Genomic DNA, 9,058 nt, shown 5'->3' with positions numbered 1-9,058 from the left:
GAGACCATTATTATTGAAAAAGTAAGAGGTTTTAAATTCTTGAAAACTACATTCTTTAATAATGGATTCAATGTAAAGGTATAAAAAAGTCAAACATGATTTTTTAATATAGAAGTTAGCAAAATTTAGAGGAAGAGATGATCAACAAAAGCAATCATAAAAGCATGACACTCATGGAAAACACAGACAGACAAACTAACAGAAGGAGTCTGGCTTCTCTCTCAGACTGTCTCCCTTGTGTTTTCCAAGGGAAGTTTTTTATCACTTCTGCAATTTGAAGTATAAGAAAAATAAAAAAAAAATCATGCCAGTTGAATTCTTTGTGGTCCTTCATTCCAAGTCACCCTCCTGTCCTTTACATACCTTTCTGTGGGATTTGTCAGGCACTTACTGAAAACTGTTATTTAAGTGCACTGTTAGTGCAGCTCCTTTCATTTTCTTTTTTAACTCCCTGTAGTTTCAAGACCATATGTTCTTTGACATTCTTTTTAATTAGTGACAGATGGATGAAAGAATTTTAGATCTTAGACCGAATTTTTTGCTGTTGTGATTTTTTTTTTAATGAGACTTTTCACACACTATTCATTTCTTAAAATACTTCTACTTTTTTTGGTGTCTTCTCCCCTCTCTGCTCTATCAGCACCTCTGTTTTGTTTTCAGGAAGTAACATGGAAAAGAAAGGACTATTTATTTGAACTGTGGAATTTTTTTCATCCTGTATTCCATGAAAGCCGATGATGCTGTAGGCCTAGTCTGCTTCTTATTCTATTTAGTATTCTTAGGATTTCTGGAAGAAAAGTCTGGCATTCAACTAAGTGAATTACAAAACAATTATAAAGAGTGTGATAATTTATTTTAAAAGCATGTCCAGGAGACAAAACATAGCAAAACACCACCACCAAAAATGCAAAACAAAGACTAAGGCAGTCTCTCTAGTATAATATGACAACCATCAATTCATATTGCCTTTTACTTTAGGACTACAAGAATGTTCCTTTTATGTCTGTCATTCACAGACCTTGTGTTTTCTTGGTTAGTGCTTTTTTTTGATGTGTGTCTTTCCCCCCTGCTCACTCCCTCTCCACTGCTGTGAGTAACAAAGCCCACTGGGTATTTAAGGTCTTTATAAATTACTTGCAATAGTTGCTCTTCCTTTTGCTCATTAAATAGTACCTTGCTTCCAGTGAATATGGTACTGCAAGCACTGTGATTTTACAGGCATTTTCAGCACATAAGTTCTATCTCCTGCCAAATAAGTTAAAAAAAATAAATTAGAACTTAGTCCCTTATTTGATCTATTAATCCTCTAAAATTTATTTCTTATAGAAAAAAAAAAAACAATAAAGAAGACCTAGTTTTATACTTAGAATGTGATTAGTAATGACAAGTAAAGAGAATGGAATTTTAATCTTTGGCAACAGAGTAAGTGCTGTTAGTGTTGAAAACAGAAAGTCGCATGGAGACCTCAGAGCAACCTTCCAGTATCTGAAGGAGACCTACAGGGAAGCTGGAGAGGGACTCTTCGTCAGGAACTGTAGTGATAGGACAAGGAGTAATGGGTACAAACTAAAAGAAAGGGAAACTATGTTAGATGTTAGGAAGAAATTCTTTACTATGAGGGAAATTCTTTACTATGAGACACTGGAACAGGTTGCCCAGAGATGTTGTAGATGCCCCAGCTCTGGGAGTGTTCAAGCTCAGGTTGGATAAGGCCATGAACAACCTGGTCTGGTGGGAGGTGCCCCTGCCCATAGCAGGGGGTTTGGAACTAGGTGATCTTTAAGGTCCCTTCCAACCCTTAACATTCTATGATTCTAACTGGGAAAGGTCTTATTGCGTAGATGTCATAGTTTAAGCCCAGCTCACAATTCAGTACCATGCAGCCACTTGCTCCCTTGCCTTTACCCTCTGGAGGAGACAAGAATCTGAAATAAGATGTAAGCTGAGATAAGAACAGTTTAATAATTGAAACAAAATAAATTATAATACTAACACTAGTAATGAAAAGGAGAGAAGGAGAGAGGTATAAAATTCAAGAGAAACAGGTGATGCACAGTACAGTTGCTCACCACCCACTGATCGATACCCAGCCCATCACTGAGCAGTGATACAACAACTCCTAGACAATTCCTCCCAGTTTATATATTGAACATGATGTTCTACAGTGTGAAATACCCCTCTGGCCAGTTTGGCTCATCTATTCTGGCCATGGCCCCTCATAGCTTCCTGTGCACCTGCTTGCTGGCAGAGCATGGGACACTGAAAAGTCCTTGATTTTGACTGAACACTACTTGGCAACAACCAGAACATCAGCATGTTGCCAATATCCAAAACACAGCACTGTACCAGCTACCAAGAAGAAAATTATCTCAGCCCAAACCAGGACAGTACATATATCATTAAGGCATAACTTTGAGATATATCTACTCAGTAATACCCTCCAAAGGTACTCAAACCTATGCAGACCTCCAAAATTATATTAAATTATTCAGAATCAGAACATTCAGAATGAAGGGATGGTGGCTAGTGTAGATCTTAAGAAACATCTTTTTCTTAAATAGATTGGGATGTTACTGACCAGAAACACACCCAAAATTGCTACATATGATAAAACAGATTGTACATATACATTGTATTATATATTACTTGGATAAAACTAGACATTAGCATCTCTTTGCCCTTCAAAGAGAACAAATAACGGTCTCTTTCTTTGGTTGACCAGAAAAAACAGTAACAGAAGATAAATTTTACCATGATATTCTTTGGAGGATTAATCTCTTAGTATATGCATCTACCTACTTCTATCTTCTGTTAATCTACCTGCTGATTTATATACCTACTGTCTTTATTCATGTTTACCATTTTTCAGCATGGCTATAGTCCTTTATGATGAGGAGGGAGATTGAATGTGTGCTTTAAATATTGCTTCAATTTCCTCTGTCAGAACCCCTACTAGGAGACAAGAAATAACATGCAAAGAAACATATTTATCCAACAGGACACACGGTGATTGGCATTTCTTATCCAGTCACCACTATTGCTTAACTTACTATACTTTTTTCCTGGTAAAAAATCCTGAGAGATTGCAGAGGATAACGTACGTTGCATAAAAAGCCTTTCAGATCAATTTCTTGAGTACTTACAAAGGAGAGAAAAAAAGTTTTTTGTTGCTGAGCTGTTTTGGAAGAGCAGATTGGAGGCCTAGAGCTCAGCACAAACTGCTGCACCTGTAACTGTGAGACAGTGGCAAACAGCTGGTGATGATTAGTGCAGCAACAACCCATCCACCCAACATATTTCACTCTGATAAAGGAGAGAACAAGATGCAAAAAAGCATCACAGCCTACAGCCTTCACTTTTCTTGTCAAACCTTGGGGGGGCAGCTTTTAAACAAAGGGATCTCAAGAGCAGAAATAGCGTGCTGTATATTTGTGTTTGCTCTCCCACTCTTAGTTAGGGCAAACTAAGAGAAAATGTAAAAAGGGAGCTGGCATCACTATCAAATTTTGCAAATTAAGCTCAAAAACATCATTTTACGATAAGGATCAAAAATTGAAAATACCTTTGTCATTATATACTGTTTACCACCCTAACAAAAATTGGTGGCTATACCGTGTGCACATATTTTTCTGTGTCTGACTTCCTATTATTGTATCAAGCTACTTCTTGAAATAACCTATAAAGCAACACAAAAAATAACAACTGATGTCATATAACTTTTGGATCAAGGAGCTAGCAAGTCTTAGTTAAGCTTCAAGTCTGTTTCAAGCTCATCTCCTGAGAGCTGTTCAGTGCAAGCCAAGATGGATACCTCAGTGATACCAGATGAATCACTGTTTGGCAATGAACTGGTAATACAGACTGAGTAAAGTGATCTCCCAGTCTTTTTCTCAACCTACAAGCTTTTCCAGTCTTTCTGTCCCCTTGCTCTGCTAAGGAGGAGTGAGAGAAAGGCAGCCCACCAAACTCAACCCATGGCAAGAAGCTACTACTGTTCCCTGATGGAACAAAACCTGTCCATTTATTAGTACAAATATTGATGTCCATTTAGGATGGGATTAGGAAAATAAGCAATCCCAGATCTTGCACAACTTAACCCATATGTTCTGGAGTCCTTTCTGAATGAAAACCTGCAGTACTTGGATTATTATTGGTTCTCCAGCCAGGTTGTTTGGTGTCTCAGAACTTTTTACACTAACTTATGGTCACGATGTCTGCAGTAGAGACCTAGTCTTTAGGGCGTCTGTAGAATTATTTCTTAGGTAAATACATTATGCTCATAAATTTAGGATGATAGCTTGCTTGAATAAAATGTGTTTGCCTCCATAAAGGTCACAAAAGTAAGATAATGCTATTCTGGGATGGGAGTGGGAGGAAGAGGAGGAAGAAAATAAGGCAAGTTCACCAAAGAATCATAATTTATCAGAAGGTGATTTTGTGTAACACTTTCAGATCAAATGACAGTGCTGAGAACAAACGGAGTCAGAGACAATTTACTCACAGACATATAAACTCCACAGCTGCTGTGTACTGTGGTAGAGGTGACACAGCCCAGGTGAGAATTCAGGTGGGTAGGTGTAGTGCGGTCGTGCTCTGTGTAGTCCTAGTAGTATTGTGGTAAAAGTAGGGTAGTGGGGTCCCCTGAGATTCCTTCCCAAATAACTTTGGACGTAGTGAGTTACAGAATTGAATAGAAAACACTAAATTCTTATTCAGCTCATTCAAATTCACTTCTAAAAATGGACTGTCACCAGCACTGATACTCAAAACATGCTCCCATCCCTTGCACCTTTCACAGTGATGGACACAGTGTTTACCTTCACTTTTCTTATAATAAACTGAATTCCCCCTTCTGTAGGGTTCGATGAAGTTCTCATGATAAGGTCCTGTCAAATGGGCCTAATTTATGCTAATGTATAAAGTTTGCTAGTTCTTAATTCCTAATACAAATAATAGATGATAGGCTTTGGTCCAGGATTGGACTCAGTCCTAAAAAAAAAATGTGGTGATTTGACAATTTTCAGAGAAGTCCTTTGGATGGGTAGGTTTGACGACTTTTTGTATTAGTACAAAATAAATAACAAAAAGGAATTTCTGAAGTCTCCATTTTACAATATGAAGAAAGCTCTTAATCAGTTAGGTGAACAATTAATTCTTGAGTTCATGTCCAAACTGCAGTATTTTATTTCTAATGAATCAAAACCTCTGAATTTCCTGCTTCTAAATTAAATATGAGGCTCTAATGTTACATGAGAAAATCTGGGTAATTTTTCTCATCAGATTGTCTTTTACTTTGGGAAAGTGTTTGAATCACTCTAGTTTCCTGTACTAGAAAATAAAAAAAAATAATTGGCAATTAAAGTGTTTGTGTTTAAAGAAGATCCACAAATAAGCCTGTGTAAGGCACAAAACAAAAGGTAAACCCAAAAAATCACATATGCAGTCAGTTAAATGATTTATAATATGATATTGTCCGAGTAGGTGTCTTAAACTGGAAGAATTTGCTAGAGCAGTGGGTTTTTAAATACAGCTTAATAGGTTTATGAAAATGCATTGATTCTCTGATAGGAAAATAGCATAATAGATAAAAGGATTGCATAAAAGACCTTGTAGCAGAATGCATGAAGTTCTGTGGTCTTTAGTAAAGGACCTTCAAGTGGAACTCAGATGGGGTTGTCAGACTCTGGATGGCTTTTTATTCCAGAATTCAAAGGCATCACAAGTTCTTCTTGCCAGCAGCTGAATTCAGCTGCATTCAGACAAGAAGTTAGATGTGAATAAACCCATACACTTATTGTAACTTGAATAAGATGTCAACATAAATAACCTTGGAAGGGATCAGCCACAGATATAATTCACTCTTTGTGCCTTAAATTTGTAGACTCAAAGGTGGTCTTTGGAAAGTTTTGATGCCCAGCTTAAGGAGTAATAAACTGGAACTTAGAAGAAATAAATAAACTAAATTTAAGTGAAATTTTAAGATAAAATACAAATACAGAACAAGTGTGAAGGCACCTGTAGACATCATCTAGTGCTATTCCCTTCTTCAGAAATGGTTAAAGCAGGTTGTTCACATTTGTATCTCATTGGAGATTCAATGTCCCTAAGAATGGAGACTCCACAGCCTTCTCGTGCAGCCTGTTCCAGTGTCTTATCCAACTCATAGTTAAAAACTCTTTTTTTTTCTTCTGTTTTAATGGAGTTCCCTGTATTTCAGTTTATGCTCATTGCTTCTTGTCCTTTCATGCAGTGTCACTGAGATCTTCCTTTCAGTTATGTCAATTATTTAAAGGGAATCAGATTTATTTTTGTCTGAATTCCTAAGTTCTTGATAAATGTTGAAGTCATTAATATAATTTAGCATTACAGTAACATCTAGAGGTATGAGCTGAGAATAGTTCTCTACATAATGTAATAAAGACATTTTGTTATTAAGATGTAATAATCTGCATAGGGAAGGAGAAAACAGGAAAAAAAGGAAAGAAATATATGAAACTAAAAAAAGGTTTTTGCTTAACTTGCATGATAGACAATTGTCAGAAATAGAGACAGATCTGTTTCTTTTCATTTCAGACAGACTGCAGTATTTTTGCTAGAAGCATCCACACTTCTGAAATGATTTAGATTTCAGACTGTATAATTCCGTGCTTTCCATGCTCTTCCTTAATTAGTCAACTTTTTTCTTTTCAGTGAATGTTTGCTTATTAATCTATTAATTATTTAAAACATCTTGTTTATATAAAAGCCCTTATATGAAATAAACTCAATATATTTTTATTTAGAATATATTTATTTAATTATTAGGCTACGTAATTAGTTTGCTTTCAGAATATAATCTTTCTTATATGTGAACAAGCTAAGAAGGCCTTGTGGAAGTGTGACTGCTTAATTATCTATGATTATGGGACACAGTGTTTATTTAAAAGTAAAGAACAAACAGGTTGCTACTTCAGTGATTTATGGGAATGCAGAGCTGCAATAACTACATTGTTATCTTCTCACATGTACTTCTTTCCAAAATTAGATAGTAGGCTTTTATTTCAAGTACTTAGAGTTACCTTCATGAAGGCTTATCACACACTTCCTATAAAGACCTTTGAAATCACCACAGCAGAAACATATGGGTTTCCTTCTACCCACGTGCTAGTTTTACTCATACCTGTAGGACATCAGGTGAAATCCTGGCTCCAGCAATGCCAAGAGGCATTTGATTGACCCATTAGGTTGTGTGGCTGAACTCTGGTTGGTCATTCATCTCACTACACAATAACGGCGACAATCATAACTAGTTTTGTAAGCTCTTGACCATAAAATTATATCATATTAGCTATAAATGCCTTGAGGACCATAATTCAGTGATATTTCTGCTGCTACTAAAAAACAAAAACCAACAAAACCAAACCAAACAAAACAATAAACAAACCAAACCAAACCAAACCAAACAAAAAAAAAAGAAAAAAACAAGCCCAGGGAAATTCAGTCTGTATTTTGGGTTAGTAATGAAATTTAAACATGGATGCTGATCAGCATCCCCTGAAGACAACGTCTATGTGCTACCAAAAAAAAGGGTAAATATTTTAGGAGAACATTAACACATCTTTTTACATTATTCAAATGAGAAGAAGGGTAACTTCTTATTAGAGACATTTGTGTTCAAATCCAAAGTCTGTAACATTGGAGTTGTCCTGAATTGCATTAGAAATTCAACAAAAGAAAAAAAAACAAACAACAACGATTTTCATTATTTATTGATATTTACTTTTTTGTTTTGTCATGCTTCTCATGCATAAACAGACTTTCCATTTCCACTACTGGTATTCTGCTATATCCTTTTGTTTCAGGGCATGATGTAAATGTAATAGAAATTAGTTTATTTTACAGAATCTGTTGATTCAAAGAAAAGTGATAACTAGAAAATATCAACACATTCATTGGTTATGCTCTGTGAAAAAAACAATACCTTAATATTGCTTAATCAAATTTATGGTTATTATTGATATCATCACCCACAGAAAGAAGAAACCAGGAGACAGTGGAAAATGGTTTTTTTTCACATGATTGAACATGAAGAAAAGCCTGAGTCCAATATCAGCCCAATATCCAGACAAATAGCAATAAAGTAATGGATGAAGAAGATAATTTAATATCCCAAGAGGGTTCTGTTTAGTTCTTTTGGTATTAAACTGTTGATTTTTTTCACACAGATTTCAAATTTATAATGGTCTCATCCGATATTTCTTGTGCAGCAAGAAATATTTTCCCATAGATTTTTAATAAATGTAATATCCTCATTCTCTTCACTGGGTCCCTAATCTCTTTGCTCCTCAGTTTCCGTGATGCATATAATGTATAGCATTTATTATCTCACTGAAAGGTTTTGGGGAACATGTTCACATTTGATGCATTTCTGTAATGCCTGTAGCACAATGCAAAAATGCTTTGCCCCAAACTTAACATGACTACAGATGATTTTTTTAGTCTCCTTTGACCTTGCCCTGCCTTTCCCTTTGAAGCATGAAGCTTCAATTTTTTTTAGTATTGCAAATTGAGTGAAATCCTTGCTAGATTTCATAGCATGTTTGGTTTCTTAAAGAAAGATAGCAGGTTTGTGCAGATGAAGCAAATTTGTAGTTTTGTCCCCTGTTACCCTTCTAAGCTGCTCTGTTTGTTTGTTTGACAGAAGCAATATCTCTGAAAAGCTGTGCCTTTATGGCCTAATCCTGCCAAACTTTCTATGTGTGTCTCTTCTGGAAGTCAATGAAGACTCCACTGGCACCAGCCATCCATGTCAAAAAAAAAAAAAACAAACAACATATTTCAGCTCTATGCCATGCAGGATAATATGTATCTTGATTCAGCTGACTTTGTTTGATTCATTTGAATCTTAAAGGTTTCAAGACATAACTGCCATGTAGGAGCTTTCTTAAGTGCACCTAAGTGGATTCAAGCAGCAATATATTCTCCTATTCTATCCTTCTAAAAACCCAGTCTTTCAAAAGGTATTTTAGATGTGATCAGGAGTTTATCCTCTGCCTGAGTTCAGAACGTGCTAGAATTA

The 9,058-nt window shown here is 35.8% G+C and overlaps 1 long non-coding RNA gene across 2 annotated transcripts; it reads left to right on the top strand.

The window, feature by feature from the left end:
* The first annotated feature begins 1,854 nt into the window (after positions 1-1,854).
* On the top strand, positions 1,855-8,146 carry LOC113984661. 2 transcript variants are annotated; one of them, XR_003539586.2, is made up of 3 exons: positions 1,855-1,937; positions 4,453-4,555; positions 8,013-8,146. It is a non-coding gene; the product is annotated as an uncharacterized LOC113984661 (long non-coding RNA). The 2 variants fall into 2 exon arrangements; XR_005565085.1 differs by having other exon boundaries at positions 4,453-4,567.
* Positions 8,147-9,058: the final 912 nt, after the last annotated feature.

Source organism: Pipra filicauda, unplaced genomic scaffold (assembly GCF_003945595.2).
Source record: "Pipra filicauda isolate LSUMZ 115617 unplaced genomic scaffold, ASM394559v2 scaffold417_size606805_pilon, whole genome shotgun sequence".
Classification (NCBI taxonomy): domain Eukaryota; kingdom Metazoa; phylum Chordata; class Aves; order Passeriformes; family Pipridae; genus Pipra; species Pipra filicauda.
This window is presented reverse-complemented; position numbering and strand designations above follow the sequence as displayed.